This window comes from Lynx rufus, unplaced genomic scaffold (genome assembly GCF_022079265.1).
Source record: "Lynx rufus isolate CCGP_SWC_20201006 ecotype Redwood Valley unplaced genomic scaffold, mLynRuf1.p SCAF_20, whole genome shotgun sequence".
Classification (NCBI taxonomy): domain Eukaryota; kingdom Metazoa; phylum Chordata; class Mammalia; order Carnivora; family Felidae; genus Lynx; species Lynx rufus.
Genome location: NW_025814835.1, coordinates 91,472 through 114,269, shown reverse-complemented (window position 1 = coordinate 114,269; position 22,798 = coordinate 91,472). Strand labels below are relative to the sequence as shown.

At 49.5% G+C, this 22,798-nt stretch overlaps 1 protein-coding gene and 2 long non-coding RNA genes across 3 annotated transcripts in view; 1 reads left to right on the top strand and 2 right to left on the bottom strand.

The window, feature by feature from the left end:
• PARD6G (par-6 family cell polarity regulator gamma) overlaps positions 1 to 22,798 on the bottom strand; it is a 92,124-nt gene that overhangs the window by 40,883 nt on the left and 28,443 nt on the right. The window lies entirely within an intron of this gene.
• On the top strand, positions 10,562 to 15,073 carry LOC124517015 (uncharacterized). Its single transcript, XR_006963277.1, has 4 exons — positions 10,562 to 10,823; positions 11,152 to 11,352; positions 11,625 to 11,765; positions 12,021 to 15,073. It is a non-coding gene; the product is annotated as an uncharacterized LOC124517015 (long non-coding RNA).
• On the bottom strand, positions 15,758 to 17,083 carry LOC124517014 (uncharacterized). The gene is made up of 2 exons (XR_006963276.1): positions 16,974 to 17,083; positions 15,758 to 16,257 (listed from the first exon to the last, which is right to left on the bottom strand). It is a non-coding gene; the product is annotated as an uncharacterized LOC124517014 (long non-coding RNA).

Sequence of the window (22,798 nt, the reverse complement as noted above, 5' to 3'; positions counted from 1 at the left end):
CCCACGGCAATAGTCACGGGGATGGTGAAAGGTGAAGCCTCCATCAGGAAGGTCAGGAGCAGGGCGAGGACGTCCGCTCCTGGACGGGATGCTGCCCTGGAGGTTCTAGTCAGGGCACTTAGCTGAGAAAAGGACGCGGGAGGTGCCCAGGGGGGAGACGACGAAGTAACAGTGACCCCCAAGGTGAGCTGCTGGGTCACGCGGTGACTCCCTGTTCACGCTTTCGAGGAACCCCCAGACTGAATGGAACCCCGCGTGCAGAGACTTGTACACAAATGTTCACAGCAGCCAAAAGGGGAAACAACTCAAGTGTCCATCAGTGAAGGAATGGAACGGACCGTGGCCCATCCACACGATGGAGTGTCATTCACGGTTACCCTTGGGGAACACGGTGTGGAGTGAAAGACGCTAGTCACGGACCACCACGTACTGCACGAGTTCACTTACGTGAAATGTCCAGGACAGGCAGATCCACAGAGATGGAGACCAGCCCAGTGGCTGGGGGAGAAAGAACTTAACGGGTGCAGACTTTCTTTTTGGGGTGACGAAAAGACTCTAAAGCTGATTTTGTTCACGGTGGCACAATTTTGTGAACACCCTAAAAACCACTGAACTGCACATTTGAAATGGGTGAATTATGTGATATATAAATTATATCTCAATAAAGTCTTTGTTCAAAAAACTTCATTACAAAATAAAATGGTTCCTTCCAGCTTTGGAGGAAACAAGAAGCACTCGGTCTCACCGGCCAACAGCACACGCTTCCCTGGTGCTGCAGTCTCAGAACGCCTCCTAAGGAAAAGAGTTGTGAGAGATCCTAACCGTCTCCTGACTTTTAATCTATTCTCCTTCTCAAGTGGACTAAAATCACTGCTAGGAAGTTAAACCACACGACCCAGTGCCTGCCTCGCTTTCTTGGATATGTTCGCATCTCCGTTTCCACGCCTGTCCCCAGGCTGCGGGTCTCATGGCGGGGGACAGGGGCTGCCACACCTGGGAAGGCCTGGCTGACTGCAGACCTCCCCCACCCACCCCCACTCCTCTGAGGTGCCGTGATCACAGCCGTGCTGGTTTGTAGTGCATTTCTGACCACGGCGGCCATCCACTGTGCGGAAGGCTCTTTTCCTCCTACTTTGTACAAACTTGGAACTTTTGGCCATTCCAGACAGTTCTATCCCAGCTTCTGTGAAGGTCTCGCAGGCGACAGCAGTGAAGCCTCGGGCTTTGCAGAAGAGGCAGCAGCATTCCCAGGGTGGTGACAAACATCTGCCGTTGGTTTCAGTCCGTGGAAGGGAGGAGAGTGGTGAAACGAAGCCCGTGTTCGCGTGGCTTCGGTGATGCTTCACACGAACCAAGGAGCCTCAGCACTTCACCAACATTGTTTCATTAGCTGTAATGGCACCTTTACCAGATAAGCAACTGAGAGGCAGGATGGAGGCAGAGATTCAGGTGCCACGGTGACAGATGACACCAGTCTGGAACGAGGAAAGCGCCTCCTTCACCCTCAAGCCACCACTTTAGTGACGGCCACCACCTCGGGCAGCCCTGAGAGCCTGCGCCTTCCTCACTCGGCTGACGAGACCCTCCCTCCCTGCGACCTGTGGACAGGGGGCCTCGCTCCCCTGGGTGGGGAAGACCCCCGTCCAGTCCTCTGAGTTGGCAAAGGCACAACCAAGACCTCAGCAGACAAGCCATCTCCAGCACGGTGAGGAGAGAGGCCAAGCCCGGAGATAAACCTGGAGCAGGTGTCTGGGCTTGTTTTCTGGGGCTTCCCCTCATCATCTGTGCCTGGATCCGGTGCCTCCCAGCGCCCTGCCGACACTCAGGATCCAACACAGGGCTGGGCACGCGTCTACATCAGGCCCTCTTATCCTCCCAGGTCCTGCTCTGGACTCAAGGAAACTGTTCTTTCTGGAGTACTATTAGAAAATCGTAGGGGCGCCTGGGGGGCTCGGTTGGTTGAGCGTCCGACTTCGGCTCAGGTCATGATCTCGCGGTTCGTGACTTCGAGCCCCACGTCAGGCTCTGTGCTGACAGCTCCAAGCCTGGAGCCTGCTTCAGATTCTGTATCTCCTCCTCTCTCTGCTCCTCCCCTGCTTGCGCGTGCTCTCTCTCTCTCTCAAAAATAAATAAACATTAAAAAAAATTAAAAAAAAATTTTTTTTTCAACGTTTATTTATCTTTGGGACAGAGAGAGACAGAGCATGAACGGGGGAGGGGCAGAGAGAGAGGGAGACACAGAATCGGAAGCAGGCTCCAGGCTCTGAGCCATCAGCCCAGAGCCTGACGCGGGGCTCGAACTCCCGGACCGCGAGATCGTGACCTGGCTGAAGTTGGACGCTTAACCGACTGCGCCACCCAGGCGCCCCCCAAAAAAAATTTTTTTTTAAATGAAAGAAAAGAAAATCATAGTCTATGATGATCTGCAAGGTCCTGTACACTTTAGGTGGGCAGCCTGGATATTTGCCAGTAATTTACCTCAACTAGTAAAAGTCTAGTGAGTGCTGATTCACTTGGCTAGTATGAGCAATGAATTCCCTGGTGCACGCAGGTGCCTAAGCCACTGGGTATCTACTTACAAATCCATTTTGAATGGCCAATTATGTCCTCAGAAGGTGTTTTGACTTTTTAACACATTAGGAAGAAGGGATTAAAAACTAACATTAATGAAAGTAAATTAACTTTGTCTTTCCTATCTCCCTAAATTTGGAGCCAAAGTTACCTGAACGTCATGCCATCCCGAAGCAAAATCACTCCAGGCACATAACCAAAGACTCTGGGTTATAGTAGGACACACACACTCATGCACACTCACCCTCTAACCCCAGGTAGCTGCTCAGTCTCATCTGTAATTGAGCGCTAACAAGCATTTCACCCCCAGTCCCTAAAATCTACCTCATGGTCAATGTCTTATCTTTTCTGGTCTTAGAACCAACGTAAGAAATTGAGCAGGAATCCAATTAAGAGTTGTGCTCTAAACCTAAAGGAGCTAGAAAAGGAGCAGCAAATAATGCCTAAAGCCAGCAGAAGAAGGGAAATAATAAAGATTAGAGCAGAAAAAAATGATATAGAAACAAAACACACAAATAAACAAAACCCAGTAGAACAGATCAATGAAACCGCGAGCTGGTTCTTTGAAAGAATTAACAAAATTAATAAACGCCTGGCCAGACTTATCAAAAAGAAAAGAGAAAGGACTCAAATAGATAAAATCATGAATGAAAGAAGAGAGATTATAACCACAGAAATACAATTACAAGAATATACTATGTAAAATTATGTGTCAACAAATTTGGCAATCAGGAAGAAATGGACAAATTCCTAGAAACATATAAACTACCAGAATTGAAACAGGAAGAAATAGAAAATTTGAACAGGCCCGTAAGCAGCAAAGAAATGGAATCAGTTATCAAAAGTCTCCCAAAAAACGGGAGTCCTGGGCCAGATGGCTTCCCAGGGGAATTCTACCAAACATTTAAAGAAGAGTTAATACCTATTCTTCTCAAACTGTCCCAAAAAAAAAGAAATGGAAGGAAAGCTTCCAAACTCATTCTATGAAGCCAGTATTACCGTGATTCCAAAACCAGACAAATACCCCACTCAAAAGGAGAACTATAGGCCAATAGCCCTGGACGTGGATGCAAAATTTCTCAACGAGATTGGAGCAAATCGAATTGAAGAGCACATTAAAATAATAATTCTCCATGATTCAGTGGGATTTATTCCTGGGCTGCAGGGCTGGTTCACTATTCACAAATCAATCAATGTGATACACCACATTAATACAAGAAAGGATAAGACCCATCTGATCCTGTCAATAGATGCAGAAAAAGCACTTGGCAAAATACAGCATCCTTTCTTGATAAAAACCGTCAACAAAGCAGGGATAGATGGGACATACCTCAACATCATAAAGGTCATATCTGAAAGATCAACAGCTAGTATCATCCTCGATGGGGAAAAACTAAGAGCCTTTCCCTTATGGTCAGGAATAAGACAAGGATGTCCATTCTTACCATTACTATTTAACACAGTACTGGAAGGCTTAGCTTTAGCAATCAGACAACAAAAAGAAGTAAAAGGCATCCAAACTGGCTAGGAAGAAGTCAATCTTTCACCATTTGCAGGTGACATGATGCTCTATGTAGAAAACCTGAAATACACCACCAAAAAATTGCTAGACCTAATACATGAATTCAGCAAAGTTGCAGGATATACAATCAACCTGCAAAAATCTTGCATTTCTATACACTAATAATGAAGCAGCAGAAAAAGATATTAAGGAATCAATCCTATTTGCAGTTGCACCAAAACCAGTAAGATACCTAGGAATAAATAAGCCTAACTAAAGAGGTAAAAGATCTATACTCTGAAAACTATAGAACACTTATACATGAAATTGAAGAAGACACAAAGACATGGGAAAGCATTCTATACTTCAATACTATAAATTCTATACATCCAATACTACCCAAAGCAATACACACATTTAATGCAATCCCTATCAAAATAGCACCAGCATTTTTTGCAGAGCTAGAACAATCTTAAATTTTGTATAGAACCACAAAAAACCTTGAATAGCCAGAGCAATCTTCAAAAGAAAAACAACACTGGAGGCATCATGATTCCGGATTTCAAGCTATATTACAAGCTGTAGTCATCAAGACAGTATGGCACCTGCACAAAAACAGACACATAGATCAATGGAACAGAACAGAAAACCCAGAAATGGACCCACAACTGGATGGTCAACTAATTTTTGACAAAGCAAGAAAGAATATTCAATGGAAAAAAGTCTCTTCAATAAATGGTGTTGGGAAGACTGGATAGTGACGTGCAGAAGAATGACACTGGACCACTTTCTTACACCATACACAAAAATAAATTCAAAATGGATGAATTTTGTCTTAAAAGTGGGACAGGAAACCATCAAAATCCTAGAGGAGAACACAGACAAAAACCTGTTTGACCTCAGCCTGAGCAACTCTTACTACACACATCGACAGAGGCAGGAGAAACCAAAACAAAAATGAACTACTGGGACCTCATCAAGATAAAAAACTTCTGCACAGGAGCCTTTTATCTCCATGAAGGAGACATTAACGCAACTAAAAGGCAGCCTAAGAATGGGAGAAGATATTTGCAAATGACCTATCTGACAAAGGGTTAGTATCCAAAAGCTATAAAAACTTATTATACTCAACACCCAAAAAGCAAGTAACCCATTTAAGAAATGGGCAGAAGACACAAATAGACTTTTTTTCCAAAGAAGACATCCAGATGGCTAACAGGCACATGAAAAGATGCTCAACATCACTCATCATCTGGGAAATACAAACCAAAACCACATTGAGATACCACCTCACACCTGTCAGAATGGCTAAAATTAACAACACAAGGAACAACAGATGTTGGTGGGGATGAGGAGAAAGGGGAAACTTCTTCACTGTTGGTAGGAATGCAAACTGGGGCAGCCCCTCTGGAGAACAGCATGGAGGTTCCTCAAGAAACTAAAAATAGGACTACCCTATGATCCTGCAATTGCACTATAGGTATTTACCCAAAGGATACAAAAATACATACTTAAAGGGATATATGCACCCCAATGTGTATAGCAGCATTATCAACAATAGCCAAACTACGGAGAGAGCCCAAATGTCCATTGACTGATGAACGGATAATGAAGATGTGGTGTTTACACACACACACACACACACACACACACACATGTACACACACACGTACACACACACACACAGACACACACACTGGAATACTACTCAGCCATAAAAAAGAATGAAATCTTGCTATTTGCAATGGCATGGATGGAGTTAGAATGTATTATAGTATGTGAAATAAGTCAATCAGAGAAAGACCAATACCATATGATTTCACTCATGTGTGGAATTTAAGAAAGAAAAGCGATGAACATATGGGAAGGGAGGAAACAAGAGGAGAGAGAAACAAATTACAAGAGACTGCTAATGACAGAGAACAAACTGAGGGTTGATGGAGGGAGGTGGGTGGGGGATGGGCTAGATAGGGGACCGGTATTAAGGAGGGTACTTGTGATGAGCACTGGGTGCTGTATGCAAGTGATTAATCACTAAATTCTACTCCTGAAACCAATATTGCACTGTATGTTAACTAACTTGAATTTAAATAATAAAAAAAGAGTTCTCATGGTATCCCCCATGGACGTAAGGCAGTCCCCACAGCTCTGCACAGCAGGTGTCTCCCACTGAGAGCTCAATATGGAACCGTTCTGTCTGCAGGACGACGTTCCTTCCACTCCAGAGCGAAACTTAAGAACAGTGAAGCTTGGTTCTTAAGTTTCGCTCCGGAGTGGGAGGAACGTCGTCCTGCAGACAGAACACATGTGATGGGCAGTGTGAGGACCATGCACACGGGGGGCCCAAAGACCAGCTTTGATGAGGGGTGCAGCTCATTCTCAGGGAGGTCCTGGGGCACCTGTGCCCCACCTCCTGCACCCACAGCTCCGCGCACCTGCTCCAGGGGCCACAGGAAGGGGAAGGAGGGTGGCAGCAGCTGGAGCTGATATGCCAGGAACATTTCTGAGTCTGACAGGAAGGACGCTGGGTTACAAGAGAGATGAAGGGGACTGCCCAGGGCGGCGTGGCCGGTGAGCTGAGAAGCTGGGGCTCACTCTCCTTGTGGTCCCCTTGAAGGGTGAAGGCTAACCCAGGAAGTGGAGGACAGGGGTGTTTCCAAGGGAGCGAGACTAACAGAAACACAGAGCTGATCTCAGACAACAGACTTCACAAGCCAGAAGTGGACTCAGTCAACCCTTTGCACTCTAGAGGGTTCCTGCTCCTCCCAAGTCTTTGCTGTAAAGCAGTCAGACGCCGCTTCGTCCTGTGTCCCCGAACTGGACTGAGGAACCACTGGGAAGTGGGCACGAGTGCTCCCATGGCTCCAGGGGCCCAGCTATTACCGGCACAGTGAGGGGGCACCAGGACATGGAGCTGGTGTCCCCCAGGCCTCTGGGGCCACCTTCTGAGACCCAGAAGCGATGGTTTGTGCACCCTCCGTTCCAACCAGGGACAAAGAACACTGGCCTGTCCTGGCCCGCGGTCTGCACTTGGCATCCCCAGTGGTGAATAACAACCAGGAGCAGGTCTCGCCTCAGCAGGCCCACCCAACCTTGCTGGTGACCAAAGTGACTCGGGTCCTGTCCCCTCCCCTCCCCTTCCCAAGGAGAAGCGCCCTCTGTCTTCCACACCGGACACTGAAGCCTTGTTTGTGGCGTAGGAGAAAGGTGATGGGAAAGCAGAAACGAGAACCCCTCCCAATTCCCAACGAAATCGTCGACTGACTTCCCGTAGCTTCTCGGGAGCCTGTCTCAGAAGCAGGACGGCATCCATGCCAGTTGCTCTGCGCTGCAGTTGCCAGGGCACAATGGACAGTGGGTATTTCGGGAAAGCCAGCTTGCCTAACCTACGGTCGAGCCTGGTGGGGCCCGGAGAGCCTGGGCTGGGTGATCGGCTGCAGCTGTGCGTCCCCAGCTCACAGAGCAGTTTCAGGTGCCCACAGAGGGTGCATCGGTGACAGCATCCACCGAGTCGGAGGCCATGGCTGCCACTCACTGGCTCAATCTCTGAGTCTCTACTTGAAGCCTCACAGGGTCGCTGTCACCTCCAGGAGGAGCAGGACCATCCACGTGTCTGCCCGCCCAGCCCTGGCCCTGCAGCCACGTTGTGCTTCAGCCTGTGTTTATGGGACATCATGGCAGTTACCGGAGAGGACAACTGTAATCGAAACAGCCGAAAATAACCGCTGGCAGGAAAGCCTGTACTTAGAGTGGACCTCCTTCAGTGGTTCTCATGCCGGCGTTAACAGCCCAGGCCTGGCTGGCGCGCTGGACCGACCACCCTCCTTCCTCTCTGAGGGGATGGCAGAAGCCCCAGAGAGGCCGTTCCTGACTCCACCAAGGCCCAGTCCCGCAGGAGCAGCCCGTCCTAAGGGGAGGGCCACTGGGCCAACGGCTCTGTTCCTCTGAGCCCACCAAGGAGACCGCCAACTTCTGCCGTCTTCTGCTCCTGCACTAACATCTCCTGCGCACGGACACCAGCGAGAGCTGTAGCAGCACACGCGAGGCGCCTCCTCACCATGCTCGGGGTGCAGCCCCTGCCCCCAGTCCTTCCTGGGGCCACGAGGGTTCACGGGAGCCCCTCCCCCCTCCATCTCCTTCTGGAGCGAAGGGGCAAAACGCCAAGAATTCAGCTAGTGTCAAATAACTGGATGGAGGCTCTGAGCCAAACGCGGTGCTGCTTCAGGAAGATGTTTTAAGCAGCTGAACCGAGACATCACACGGTATGTGATTTATCTACCAGGGTTCACTGCTGAATGTGTGCAAATCAAGTTTCTGGTGCTTCACAGAGCCATGTAACTGATTCCGGAACATTTCATCACCCAAACAGAACCCCCAAACCCAGAGCCACTCTCCACCCCCACCCAACGTTGTGATTTTTGCAGTTTATTTAGCTTATTTATCTGCAGTCTATTTATGCAAATGTAAGCAAATATGAACAGAGATTCTTACCGTCGCCTTCCATTACGGAGGGCAAGGTAGCACACGCAGTTTTGAACTCTGTGTTGTCCACTTAATATGTCTTGAAACCCCTGGAACGCGTCATCTTCCTGGCATTTCTAAGAAGCTGCCCAGTGCGGCAACAACCATCTGGGCCAGGAAAGTCCTGGCTGGGGTCACGCCTGGTGGGCAGACAGAGAGCCACAATGCACGCTGGCTCACCCTCCAGATGCTGTCGTCCAAGGAATTTGCCATCCTAGGCCATTTCCTGACGTTCCCCCTCAGGCAAACGGAGACTCTAACCCATGTGCCGGGCAGTACTTGTGCCCAGGGCTTGCTTTCTTCGCAACTACAGCCGTGGGAGGAGACACAAGAGCACAGGCTTTGGACAGGCAGATCCAGGCACAGGTTGGACCCTGGCAGCTCTCTGGGGCTCAGGTTCTCCTTTGTGAAAGAGACAGCCCAGCCCCACATTATGGGCTGGGGGAGTGGTGGGCAGGGGGAAGGGTGCTGTGGGGTCTGTGGGCGAGGGTGCCCTGATTCGTCCGTGACGACCGCACAGCCCCTGGACCCTCACTGGCCCCTGCAGCCCACACAAGAAAATCACTGCCCACGTGCAGAAAATAGGGCTCACGAGTGCCTGTCTGTAACACCGACTCAGAAACGCCTGTGAAACACACACCATGTGTGCAGCCTGTCACCCCCCTCCGCCCCACCCACACCCGTCCTAGGAATGCTCAGCAGTCACTGGCTAGGCCAGGCAAAGCATCTGGAGAACAACCCTGGCAGCAGGGGGGCACGGGAGCATTATCTGGGTCTGCAGCACCGGGCATGAAGACTGAAAAGCAGTGAGGGTTTAGGGCAGATTTAACTTCAGCGGCGCCTGGCAGTCAGCAGGAACCCCAGCAACGCCTCCTGTGGAATCGGCAGCCCCTTAGATCTGCAGCACCACGTGCAGGGCCTGTGTCCTCACCTGTAGGTCATGGGGCTGGACTACACAACCCCTTAGCGTTACAGCAACCTCAAATTCCTGTGATCCCGACGGAGCAGGAGGCTCTGTTAGCGTTTGCTACCCTTCGTGCCTGCGCACTGGGCAATGGCGGGGGGGGGGGGGGCGGCGGCACCCCGAAGACTCGTTCCTTAGAGACACAGTCCAGGTTACACTTTCCCCACGTGGGGGTTCCCCTCTTCACCCAGACAACCTGTCTCCCAGACCCCGAATCCTCTGACTCCGCCCACTGGTGATCCTGAACATCGAAAATGTGTGCTTTATATTCTCCGTGTTAACCACACAAAGAACCTCTGTGCAACCACCGAGGGAAGCTGGAAAACCCTGGGTGGTGCTCAGGTCAAATGTGAGAGGGCACTCTACAGGAGACACCGACACACAAAGTGTCCTGTGGCAGGGCACGTGCTCCTGCAGATAAGCGGCATCGATAATTATTCTCTTGGGGTCACTGAGGCCGACCTCTCCACTGAAGTCACATGGGGATGGGCAGGGACCCCCCCCCCCCCCGAGAGGCCTCAACCAAATGTCCACCCCAACTGCAGCCCAGGGCGGGCCAAGGCTGAGGGGAGACTGCTCTGAGGGCCGGCTGTTGGGATGCACTGAAGGGTAGGCTGTGCCGGGGGCCCTGCACGCGGTCCAGCGACGCCGGGGGGGGGGGGGGTGCCGCACGTGGTCTGGCAACACCCAGGGGCCTGCATGCGTTCCGGCGACACCCGGCGGCCCCGCATGCGGTCTGGCGACGCCCGGGAGCCCCGCACAAGGTCCAGCGACACCCGGGGAGGGGGCCCCACACGCGGCCCGGCGACACCTGGGGGCCCTGCACACAGTCCAGAGACACCCAGGGAGGGGGTGCCGCACGCGGTCCGGCGACACCCAGGGAGGGGGTGCCACAGGCGGTCTGGTGATGCCGGGGAAGGCAGGGCGGAGGCAGGATGGTTAGAGCAGCAGCACTTGGGTCTGGAAAAGCAGCGGCACCGCCCCAAACCTCACCATCTTCCTGCTCTTAGGTCTGTCAGTGGAGCCTCCAGGCTTATCAGCCACAGGGAGGGAGGGAGCTGTGTAGCTGGGCTGTCACGATGTACCCCCCCCCCCCCAGTGTCTGGGACACGGAATGAGAGATGTCCAGGAGAAAGCACATCCGCAGCTCTTTGTTGCTGGACTGACAGAGAAGCCCCAGGCCGTCAGCGGTCTCCTGTCCCAGCACATAAAGGCAGCACAGAGGCTGCCATCGCGGGATGACTTCCCAACCTGGACTCCCCACAGGTCAGAGGGTCCCCAGCAAGCGGAGGACAGGGATGGGGTGACCAACTGTTCTGAGTCATGGCTCATGCCCTGCTATGTCCAGAGTGTCTGGAAGGCGCTTCCTCCTGGGGTAATTTAACTTGAGACTTACAACATGCACGGCCGTCCCTGCCAGCCCCGGGTCCCGGTGCGGTCACCAGCAGCCAGAGGGAGAAGGGTTGGGCCACAGACGCAGCCCCCAAGGAAGGCCTGGTTCTCTGCAGGGATGTGGTGACTCCCATCAGCAAGTGACAATGTGCTTTTGGAAAAAGTATAATTCCTTACCCTCTGATTTGAAATTTTTAACAAGATGACAGACGTACATCAGATATACATGGATATGTTCTGGGAAAGTATCCGACCGGAGCTTGACCTGAACTCACCCAACACGTCAGGTTTAATGGGTACAGTTTCAGTGTGGAGGATGTAAGTTCAGGAGACGGCTGGCGACCATGCACCAGTGGGAACGCACCTGACCCTACCGAACTGTACACTTAAAATTGTTAAAATGGTAAGTTTTATGTTACGGAGGTTTTTCCACTATCAGTGATTAATACACACTGTAGTGACGCTCCCCTGCACGGTCTCCCAGCCTGGTGGTGGGCAGGGGTGGGGCTGGCGGGCCAGGGGCCGCATCCTGCCTGCGTTCCCCAGTCCAGCTGTCAGCCTCGTCCCAGTTCTGTCTGCACGTGTTGGCTGCTACGCAACGGCTCGGGAGAAGACCTGGGGTGCCAGGGGATGTGCTGTGGCCGGTGGCCTCCGTGCTGAATCATTTTCCCACAGGACAGGGTGGAAAATAGAGATACCGGCAAAAACAGGAAGACAGACCACTGTGCAGGAGGAAATCCAAATCTTGCTTACGCTTCTGGGAGAGAAAAGTTCACAGTGGAAATTTTTATATCTCTGGACTCCAAGCTAGTGCAGGTAAATCATCTGTGTTCTCTCCAGCACGGCCACCCAGTGGAGTCACACAGACACAGAGAAGGGGGTGAGGCTGGCATAACGGTGCTGGAAGTCTGGGAAGTGATGGAGAAAGAAAAGTAAAAAAGGAACAAATGAATAGGCAAACATCTCCAGAGCTGTGAGTCCAAGGGCCTGGGATGGAGGGGCACCACAGTAATTTCACACAGGGCTTTGGAAACCATTTTTCTAAAACAGACCATCCCCTTTCCTGTCCAGCTGCCCATGCGGGATGACTCCCTTCTGTTCCCTGTGAATTCTGCTGAGGCCAGATTCAGCTGGAGCGTGGGCTTTTGAGAGTCCACCTGGACTTCCACCGGCTCCTGGCCTCCCACACCTGCCCTCTGGAACAAGAAAACCTTTTAAACAGACACGGCTACACAGAGCGGGCAGAGCCTGTCCCAGGGGCGTCCTTGCCTCTTGGGCCCTCCAGGGTCGAAGGTAACTGTAGGCTCTCTTAAGTAACTTCACTCCTTCCTAAAAAGATTTTCCTCCAGATGGAGTGACATTCGACGGGTTCAACATGACTAACAATAGGAACATAAATAGTGCCCCCAGCTTTGTTACACTAAGACCACAACTTAGGCGTAGACTCAGTGGGCTAGCCTGTGGCTAAGAGGAAGAATTTCAATGTGTTCAGATCCTGGTGCCCTTTTCCAGCAAAGATGGTTCGAATGCAAGATGCTTAAGAGAGCACAATTTAAGATTAATACCTATCAACTACTCCTTACCTACAGAAGATGTTTGAATCAGCCACATGCTAAGACCCATCTCAACTTGAGGTCATCTGAGACGTGCAACTGGTCACAGAGCTTGTACATCACTCTAGGCGTTTTCCCTACATGTCTTCTCCTGTCTGCCAGTCCTGTGGGGTCTCTTAGCCGACGGCGTCCTCTGCCAGGGGCTTCCTACTCTAGTCCCAGCTCATTAGTGCACACCCACTGTTGGCAGGCAAGGGAACAATCACCAGACCATCTTGGTGCTCGCTGGCCCCCGGTCCTCTCCTACCATCTCTTCCCAGGCTCACTTCAGCCTGGTGCTTCAAGACTGAGCCCCACAACCTGTTGCTTCTCCCATGAACTCACACACGCTTTTCAGTCTGCCCATTGTGCTTAGCCTGGTGCCATCTCCTCATGAAAAACCTCCGGGACCTTCCGTTCTGGCTCCCACAGCACACTCACCTGGGTGGTCACTGTCTTCCCCAGTCCCTCGAGGGCAGGAGCCTGTATGTGAGGTGAGCCTGTAATTGTCCAACCTGTGGGTGCTCAGTAATGGGGTGCTAAATGGAGGAGCAGAAGCACAACCACAAACTGGGATGAGGCCTGTTGAGACATCGTCTTAGCTGAACGAGGAAACTAGCAAAGAGCTGGTAATTCTGTAGCCATTATGAGTGAATCCCCAGGGGAGGGCTCCATAATTTATGGTGCCAAGTTAGGGCTGGCGACCTCCCCAGGTACCATCAATAGGGTCAAAAGGGACTGGCAAGGACCTGACTTTCAGAAGGTACTAGAAGCTAGATCATCCCTCTAAAATCCCCATGCTGACACCTGTGTCTGCCCATCCCCAACAAGGGCCAGAAAGCTCAACCCCAAAGGGGGCTGGCATTTCTCATTCTGCCTGCCTTTGGCAATGTTGAACAAAACAGTAGCATCCACTCCAGACAACCAGGTCCTGACTGAACCTGGGTCCTGACTATGGGAGACGCTTCCAAAGATGAACAGGTGGGGCCCTGCCTCCCAGAGCATGTGGTCTAGGACACGCAGGAGTGCGCAGTTACCGCCAGGCTTCAGGGAAGGCAGCGCGGCAGGTTTCCCACGAACCAACCCCTGCAGCGACACTTCCGTCAGGTCCCACAGAGACCCTGCTAACCCTGCCCATGGCTCTCCATCACCCAACTCCATCTGCACGGCCCTGCGGGGGCCAGGCCCATCTCTGGGGCTCTGCTACATACCCCCACACGCCCCCAGGAGACACCTGACTCAAATGGCAGGAACGTTATCCAATTTGCTCGCCACGGTGCTTGAGGAAGGCGTGGGGTTTAGAGAATCCAGGAAGGAATGACCAGTCTGCAGGCCTGTGTGGTCAGGTGGGCACCAGGGCTCCACCTCCCACGGGAAGTACCTGATCGCCCAGCTCTGAGCAGCTTCTAAACAGTCAGGCACTCGCAGGAGGCACAGGCTGTAGGGTGTGGGGCTTACCAGGCAGGCCATCCAAAGGGCCGACGAATCCCTCTCTTCTAAAAATACGTGAAGGTACACAACCCTAACCCACCCTGGAAACAGAAACACAGCCCTGTTACATTATCTGAGGAGTATGCTGCTTTTTGTTTAAAAAGATTTGTTTCAAAGAGAAATCCTGCTAACACAGGCAGCCTGACAACCAATCACTTGGCTCAGGACTGTCGGCTTCAATGTTGAAAGAAAGCCCCACGCTGTGCCTCCATGCCTGGCCTTATTTCCCATCAAACTGGAATCCTTGACCTCGTCCTCTTTGAGAACTGGCTTAAATAAACATGTTACTCATCATATGACCAGCCACTCTGCCCTGACAGAAAAGAAACAGTGAGATGGTCACCTCCAGACAAACAGTACTCTGGCCTCTGTGGAAGCTTCGGCAGGAACCATGTCCCCATGCAAAAACCACAGCCTCTACTCTAAACTTTAGCCCTGGGGTCTGCAGCTTGCACCCAGCAAGGCCAGGCTGAGAGGAGCTCCCTACACACAGGACGTAAGATATCAGCTGTTTAGAGCAGGATAAGAGGCCCATAAGGCGGCAGCTGTGGTCCCAGACTTGCAGGGTCCAAAGCTGGCTGCTGTCCTAACAGGAGAGCAGCCCACAGCCCACCTCTGGGGAGACCCTCACTGGCCTTCACTGCAGCATTCAGGAGGGCAAATTCAAGGCTCATGAGTCTTCCTGCCACACAAGGACAGTCTTCCAAGATGTGTTTAAGAAGATTCCATTCAAATGTCATTCTAATGCCCTCCTAAAAAGAATTCCACTGGCAATGTCTTAGCTCAAAATACATATGCTTTTTAACCTAGCAAGACATTTCGGCTAATTTTCCCGGAAGAGACAGATGGACACATAGGTAAAAACGCATAACACAGTTTGTAAGAATGAAAATTTGGAAAAGTTTTAAATATAAAATAAGGGGTTGGTTATGTTTTGTTACATTGATATAACATTTATATATACATTTATGTATCTCCATTAAAAGATAGTTTGTGTCTACATACATCTACAAAAAGTAAAAAATACAATACTAGCTTAAAACAATGTGAGTTAAAACTAATTTAAAAGTGTATGTTTATTATGATCCTATTTATGTAAAACTATGTCCAACTTATTTACCTATACCATGTGATCTGGGAGGGGTCACCAAAATGCTAACGGTGGTTACATTGGGGGTGGTGGAGTTGTTTATTTCCACATTGTTTGAATTTTCTTTTACAAATATGTTATAAGCAGAAAAGACTTTTTTTTTTTTAAATGGTAACAATTTTCTTTTTTTTTTTAATTTTTTTTTTTCAACGTTTATTTATTTTTGGGACAGAGAGAGACAGAGCATGAACGGGGGAGGGGCAGAGAGAGAGGGAGACACAGAATCGGAAACAGGCTCCAGGCTCTGAGCCATCAGCCCAGAGCCTGACGCGGGGCTCGAACTCCCGGACCGCGAGATCGTGACCTGGCTGAAGTCAGACGCTTAACCGACTGCGCCACCCAGGCGCCCCGAAAAGACTTTTAAAAACAGTCTTACACGGGTGCCTGGGCGGCTCAGTCCGACTCTTGACTATGGTTCAGGTCATGATCTCATGGTTTCGTAAGATTGAACCCCACATCGGGCTCCGCAGGGTCAGCACAGAGCCTGCTCGGGATTCTCCCTTTCCCTGTCTCTCTCAAAGTAAATAAAAAGAAAAGGCAAAAAATAAATAAAAAAAAAAAATAAAAACAAAAAGTCTTGCAAAGAGTTTAATGACAGGATATATTTATGATATATTAGGACTTTAAACAGCACGAGTCCAAATTATAAACACACCCTGGGCTTGAATATGTAAAAAAAAACCATGTGACCAGGGAACAAACAAGAAAAGGTCAAACCCACCTCCATGTCACCACCATGTTCAAGGTGCTCACTGGGCTGGGGCACTTTCCCGCCCTCCCGCAGGCTCAGCTGGGGGGCAGGGGCAGCCCCGGGGCACAGGTGCACCAAGCTGTGTCCAGGAGATGCCGATGACCTCGTGGTTTCTGACTGCCTGCACAGATGTCTAGTTTGCCCAGGACCAGCCCCTGGATTCTTCTGGATGGTGGGTGGCTCTGGCTTTGTTTTCTTTTTAATGAGCTTCATCAGCACATTCTCTCCCCCCTTCCACTCCCACTCCAGGGGTGAATGCGGGCTTCAGGCATTTTGTTTTCTGAATGTTCCCACGGTGGAGCCACGGGAGAGTGTTTGCCTTTTCTTTCAATTAAAAAAAAAAAAAAAAAAAGGAAATTCTCCAAATATGCAAACTTCCAGGAATCAGTGGCAGTTAAAGAAGCAAATATGTCTCATGAAAAAGCTCCCACAGCAGAGGGTGTTACATCTGTTCCTACAAGCACAGGGACACAGACAAGGTTACTTCAGCACAACTAGGCTTTTCCCTGCCCTCAACACACACAGCCTCCGACCCGGGGCAGTGTCTCAGGAAAGAGAATTGTAGCACCCTAAAACGTCAGAGACCCTGAGTGCTTCCTGCTAAACAGTGAACCCCCAACCTAAAAACCGAACACAACTTCTGGGACTTAATGAAGTATCTGAGAAAAGCAATTATAAGCAGGATTTACACAGCCTGACACTTTAAGATTCTTCCAGTGCATGTAACCAAATTGTCAGCGATTCTGTATGTTTTACTTTGAAGAACATCCCGTAATTACTTTTTCTGGTAACTCCCTCCCTCCCCCTCCCCAATCATGCAACTTGTGATAAATCAGACATATGTCTCTTGTTCATTCAAGGCACTGAGAAGGACACCACGACACCAAGAACAGCGAACAGATACGGGGAAGCGCACAGTATTTATGTTTCTTTTACAAGTAAACACTTCAGAGCATTCTAAATGTGCTGAAAATCTTGTGGTATAATTAAGTCTTCTCAAGCCCCCTGTGACACCCTGAGGCCACCCTGAGGCCACTCACCCTGGGGACAGAAGAGCCACGGATACTCAGTCAGGATTCCACCTCCAGTTCTAGGCTGGGGCCTGGGAGGCAAAGAGGCCCATCTCTTAAATAACAAGAGGGCTGGGAAGCTGGTGTTGGAGGGATTTATTGAAGGATATGTGGTGAAAAGTTAGTGTTTGCATTTCCTGTTTATTCTGCTAAAAATAGAAAGAGATACTCTGAGTATCTTTGCTGGTCTTGTCCTGCATTCTCTCTGGTTTGGGCCAGCTTTCTGAAATGTTCCTGCATCCTTGGGGATGACCAGGGGAGTGAGCAGGAGACAGGGAAGATTGGCTCCCCAGCACTGGCTGGGTGTGTGGCCCACATACGCAGATCCTGGGACAATTCGATTCCAGCAACTTACTTAAGTGGGCACAGCATTCAAGTGAAAGGCATGATGATGTCTGTTGTGCATACAAGGGGAGACCCCGCAGTGTTTAGCAGGGGTCCGGCGCTGGACAGAGGACTAAAGAAGTCTACTAAATGCAGGAGAGAAGCCTGTATGTGTGAAGGCCAAAGGCATGGTCCTTTGTCCCCCCTGGGCAGAAATGCCATCTAACATCCTAAGGAAGATGTCCCCGGCTGGGTCCCGGGAGGACAAAATCCAAGTCATTCCTGGCCTGTCATCTGAGCTCTCAAATGCAGACTCTCCATAACTGGCTTCCTAACCCTGCACGCTCCAAGGGCCCTCGGCGAGATGGTGCTGGGAAATGGCTGCTCAGAATAATGTTCTTAAAGGCATCAAGTAAAATACGTGTATTTATAAAGGAAATCAGTTACTTTGAAGACAGTGATCAAAATACTACAGCCAATATGTGATATAACACTGTATGTGCTTTCTTACTAACACAATGAATAACAATCCATACCAGTGTTTTCAAATAATGATTACAAGGGCACCTGGGTAGCTCAGTCAGTTGAGTGCCCAACTCTTGGTTTTGGCTCAGATCATGATCTCGAGGTTTGTGGGATCGAGCCCTGCATTGGACTCTGTGGTGACAGCCCAGAGCCTGCTTGGGATTCTCTCTCTCTCTCTCTCTCTCTCTCCCTCCCTCCCTCTCTGCTACTCCCTCCCTCTCTCTCTCAAAATGAGTGAATACACTTAAAAAAAATAATAAAATAGTGCTTACAGTAAATAACATTCAAAATATCTGGCTACAATAAGCACATGAACACACAATATGAGAATATCCATGATTTCTATTGTAACAAAGTTGCAGGCCCTGCTACCCCTGCTGTGCAGGACCAGTTACATACCTCATAAGTTTACCAACGGACCCCAAATAGAGGCCAGCTGCAGGTTCCTGAGCACTGTCTGGAGTTTTGATGGTAAATAAATTAATTAAAAACTCCAAGTTTTTACACATATTGAAAATGGCTGAATTTTGGAAATAAAGGCTAAAGATGAGCCCAGATGACGTCACCCAAGGTCAAGGCTCAGACTCAGGAGACTCTGGTTTGAATCTTATACTTTTTAATTTTGTAAGAGAGATACTGAGATATAATTTATTGAAAAATAACTTACATACCATAATGTTCACCCATTTAAGGACTACAATTCAATGGTTATGAGTATATTTACAAAGGCCTGCAATCAACACCACTATTGAATTACAGAATATTTCAGTGTCCAGTTAAGAAACCCTAACCTCCCAATACTCCCTTCTCCCTAGCAACCACGAATCTGTTTCTGTCTCTATGGACTTCTCATACACAGTTGACTCTCATTATACATGGTAGTTATATTCTATAAAGTCTCCGTGAACATTGAATTATTGAGTACTGAAACATGGCTATTTGGAAAATACACGGTTAGGTTCCTGTGAGCCTCTGACCAACGTTTTCATCCACTGAGCAACATAAAACCTTCTGCTATATGTGTTTCTATTTAAAGATATATATTTAGTGGGGTGCTTGAGGGGCTCAGTCAGTTAAGCATCTGACTTTGGCTCAGGTCATGATCTCATGGCTCGTGACTCAGTCCCACAGAGACTGTCAGTAGAGGGCCCACTTCAGATCCCGACTCCCTCTCTCTCTGTCCCCCACCCCCCGCCCCACTCTCTCTCTCTCAAAAATAAATAAACATTAAAAAAGACATGTATTTAGTATATATTATTGATTCTTAATGTTGAACTCATAGCTAAGAGCACTTTCTATGTACAGCACATCACATCCCTCTTGCACTTAGGAAAACTCAGTAGCACTCCTGCACTAGGCATGGAGTCATTTTCAACAGTGAAATCACAAGAAAAGCACAGGAGGATTCTGAGAAGATGGCAGAGCAGGGGCCCCGGGAATCTCTCCCCCCCAGATGACAACAGCAGGGGCGGAACCTGTGTGATGGGACTGCTTTGGAACTCTGGACTCTGCCCGAGGCCTGCCACGTGTCCGGGAGAAGTAGTCGATTTTGGTCCATTCCAGCTCGCAGCACAGCAGCACCTACCCGTCCCGCGCCCCAGCCATGTGGCAGGCAGCCGGGCACGTGTTTCTGGAGCAGCCCGCAGAAGCCAGGTGGACGAAAAGGACCCCGTCCCCCAAACGGCAGGAGGCCATGCTCTGACCACACAGGTGCGGACTCAGAGGCTGGCGGCCATTGCTGTCACCCCTCCAGCTCCAGCTCGAGTGACTTCAAGGGGATAAGTGCCCTCTTATCCCCCTTTTGTTTTCCACTTTTCCCCTTTTGGGAGCCACACATTAAAGACTAGGACATTGAAAAACAGCTGCCTATTTGGGGGAAGTTAGGAAGCGACGGCACATGTCCAAGGAAAGGCTCAGAAAAGACCGGGGAAGACATTAAACGGACACCTCAGGTTGACCCCCGGCACAGAGCCTGCAACCAAGAAAAGAACGACGACAACGCAACAGCAAACCTTGGGGAAGGGGGAGAATCTGATTTCCAGAGTAACCGCATCATGAGATTCGAATGTCCAGCGCTCAGCAAATCACAAGGTACACAAAGAAAGAGGGGACTTCGGCCCATTGAAAAGAAAAAGATAATTCAACAGAATCTGTCCCTAAAAAGGACCCGGTGTCAGATCTACTAGAGAGATTTTAAAGCAACTGTCTTAAAGATGCTGAAAGAACTAGAAGATGTGGATAAAATCATGAAAAAAAAGTATGAACAAAATGGAAATATCAGTAAAGAAGGAGAAAACCAGCAAAGAAACCCCAAAGAAATTCTGGAGCTGAAAAGTACAATAACTGAAATGAAAAATTGATTAGAGGGATTCAAAACAGATTTGAACAAACAGAAGAAATACCAGTGAACCTGAAGACACGACAGTGGAAATCATCAACACTGTGGAATAGAAAGTAAATGAAGAAAACGGAGACCGAGGGACCCATAGGACATTGTCAAGAGGACCGACACACACACTGTGGGAGTCTCAAAAGGAAAAGAGGGGCAGAGAGAATATTTGAAGAAACAATGGCTATAAGTCTTCCTAACTTTAAGAAAGACATGAATATAAAATCCAAGACGCTCAGCAAACTCCAAATAAGATGAACTCAGACAGACCCACTCTGAGACAAGTTGTAACCAAACTTTCAAAAGACCAAGAATCTTGAAAGCACCAAGAGAGAGGGGAATCATCACACCCAAGGGGCCCTCAGTAAGCTTATCTGCAGATTTTTCACCAGAAACTTTGGGTTTCAGAGAAAGTGCACAACACATTCAAAACGCCGCACGAAGACAGACCCGTCACGTGTGACTCCTATACCCAGCAAGACCGTGCCGCAAAGCGAGAGGGAGATCAAGACGTTCCCAGACAGACAAACGCTGTGGGAGGTGGGGACCACCGACCTTTTCTGCAAGAGCTGCTTGTTCCCAGGAGTAGGGCAGACGCAAGGACAGGACAGGAGACAGTCACTAGAGGCCGTGCGAGAACTAAGGTCTCGGGGCAGGCCAGCACACGGCCAGTTATAAAAAGGCACAGTTCACAAAAGAAAAAATAGACAAATTTGACTCTGTTCCAAATTAGAAATTTTGTACATCAAAAGACAATGTGCAGAGTATAAAGGCAGCCTACAGAATGAGAGAAAATATTTGCGAGTCCATATCTGACAAGGGGTTAACATCCAGAACACAAAGAGCCCCTGAAACTCAACAACCAAAGGCGACCTTGTGCAAAAATGCGCAAAGGACCCGAACGGATGTCTCTCCAAAGAAGACGTACAAGTGCCCATGAAGCACTGCAAACACCAACATCACTAATGATTAGGGACTTGCAAATCAAGAGTACGAGATCCCACCTCACACCCATTGTGATGGCTACTTTTAAAGAACCAGAAAACAACAGGTGCTGGTGAGGGTGTGGAAAAACTGGGACCCTGTGCGCTGTTGGTGGGAATGCAAAATGGTGCAGCTGCTGTGGAAAACAGTATGACGGTTTCTCAAACACTTAAGAGTAGAACTACCATGTGAAGCAGCAATATTTACACTACAGAGTCTATACCCAAAAGAATTGAAAACAGGGTCTCAAAGAGATATTTGTCTCATGTTAACAGCAGCTAAAACATGGAAGAAACCCAGATGTCCACTGATGGGTGAATGATGAACAAAATGTGGCCTATTCAAATGGAGTATCATTCAACCTGGAAAAGGAAGGAAATGCTGGCAGTCTCTCCCCTGAGAAGAACCTTGAGGACATAATGCTCAGTGAAGCGAACCAGTCACAAATATTGCAGGAATCCACTTCCAGGAGGCTCCTAGAGGGGTCACAGTCACACAGGTAGAAAGTAGGGTAGTGGGCACCAGGGGCTGGAGGGAGGGCAGAACGGGGAGATAGGGTCTAAAAGACAGAATGGCTCGGTTTTTCAGGATGAGAAGCATCGTGGAGACGGATGGGTATACAGCGGTGGCAAGCTTTGTCGTATGTACTTTGCCACAATTATTAAGAAAGAATAAGCACAAAAAAGTGGGAAACATGGCAGTAAATCGACTGTGGCAAGGACACGTGTGTGCCGGAAGACCTGATGCGAGAAGGCGGACCCCGCTGCACTGGCGGCCGACCCTCCACTGCCCCGCGCGTCTGCAAGTGGCCGCCGAGCGTTGAGCATCGCTTTGGGGCAACAAATAAGTTTTAGCGACTCCGCAGACACAGACTCTGCACCTCAGAGCACAGACTGAACGCACGCCTCCAACAGCGGCCCGCACACCCGGCTACTCTCACCTGCCCCTCCTTCCAGGGTTCCCGCGAGCTGTGTCCCCTCAGTCCCGTCTACGACTGAGTCCTGTCCCACTGCACGTCTTGTGTGCACTCGCTGGTCTGCGCACACTGGGGCGTTTGCACCCTTTGGCCATCACGGACACCGCGGCAGTCAACAGTCACGCATAAGTTCCTGTGTGGGAATAGGACTCCCACATCCTGGTATTTTGTCGAAGCGTTTCCACATCTGTATTCACAAGGGAGGTTGGCCTGAAGTTTCATTGTGATGTGCATGTGTGGTTTGGGGTAAGAGATTAATGAGTGGCAGACAAAGTATGTTTCCTAAACATAACTGTGGGTTTACTTCAACATCTGTTAGAAGGCTGATGGCTCTTCACTTGTGATAGGAGTACAGATTTCTCCTAAAATATACACCACGGTATAGAAAGTTATTAGGTAAGTGACAGAGTGAGGGTGGCTGCAGTAAAATCATGAAAACAGTATTACTGTGACTGACATCTCGGAACACCTGCTGTAGGAAAAGAACGTGGGACCCGAGTGTCACCTCCCAGGGTAGCCTCAGCGATGCCCTGCCTGCAGATGGGCACTGCCTTTCACACAGTTAGCAAGTCTATCCTGAACATGGAGGGTATCAGG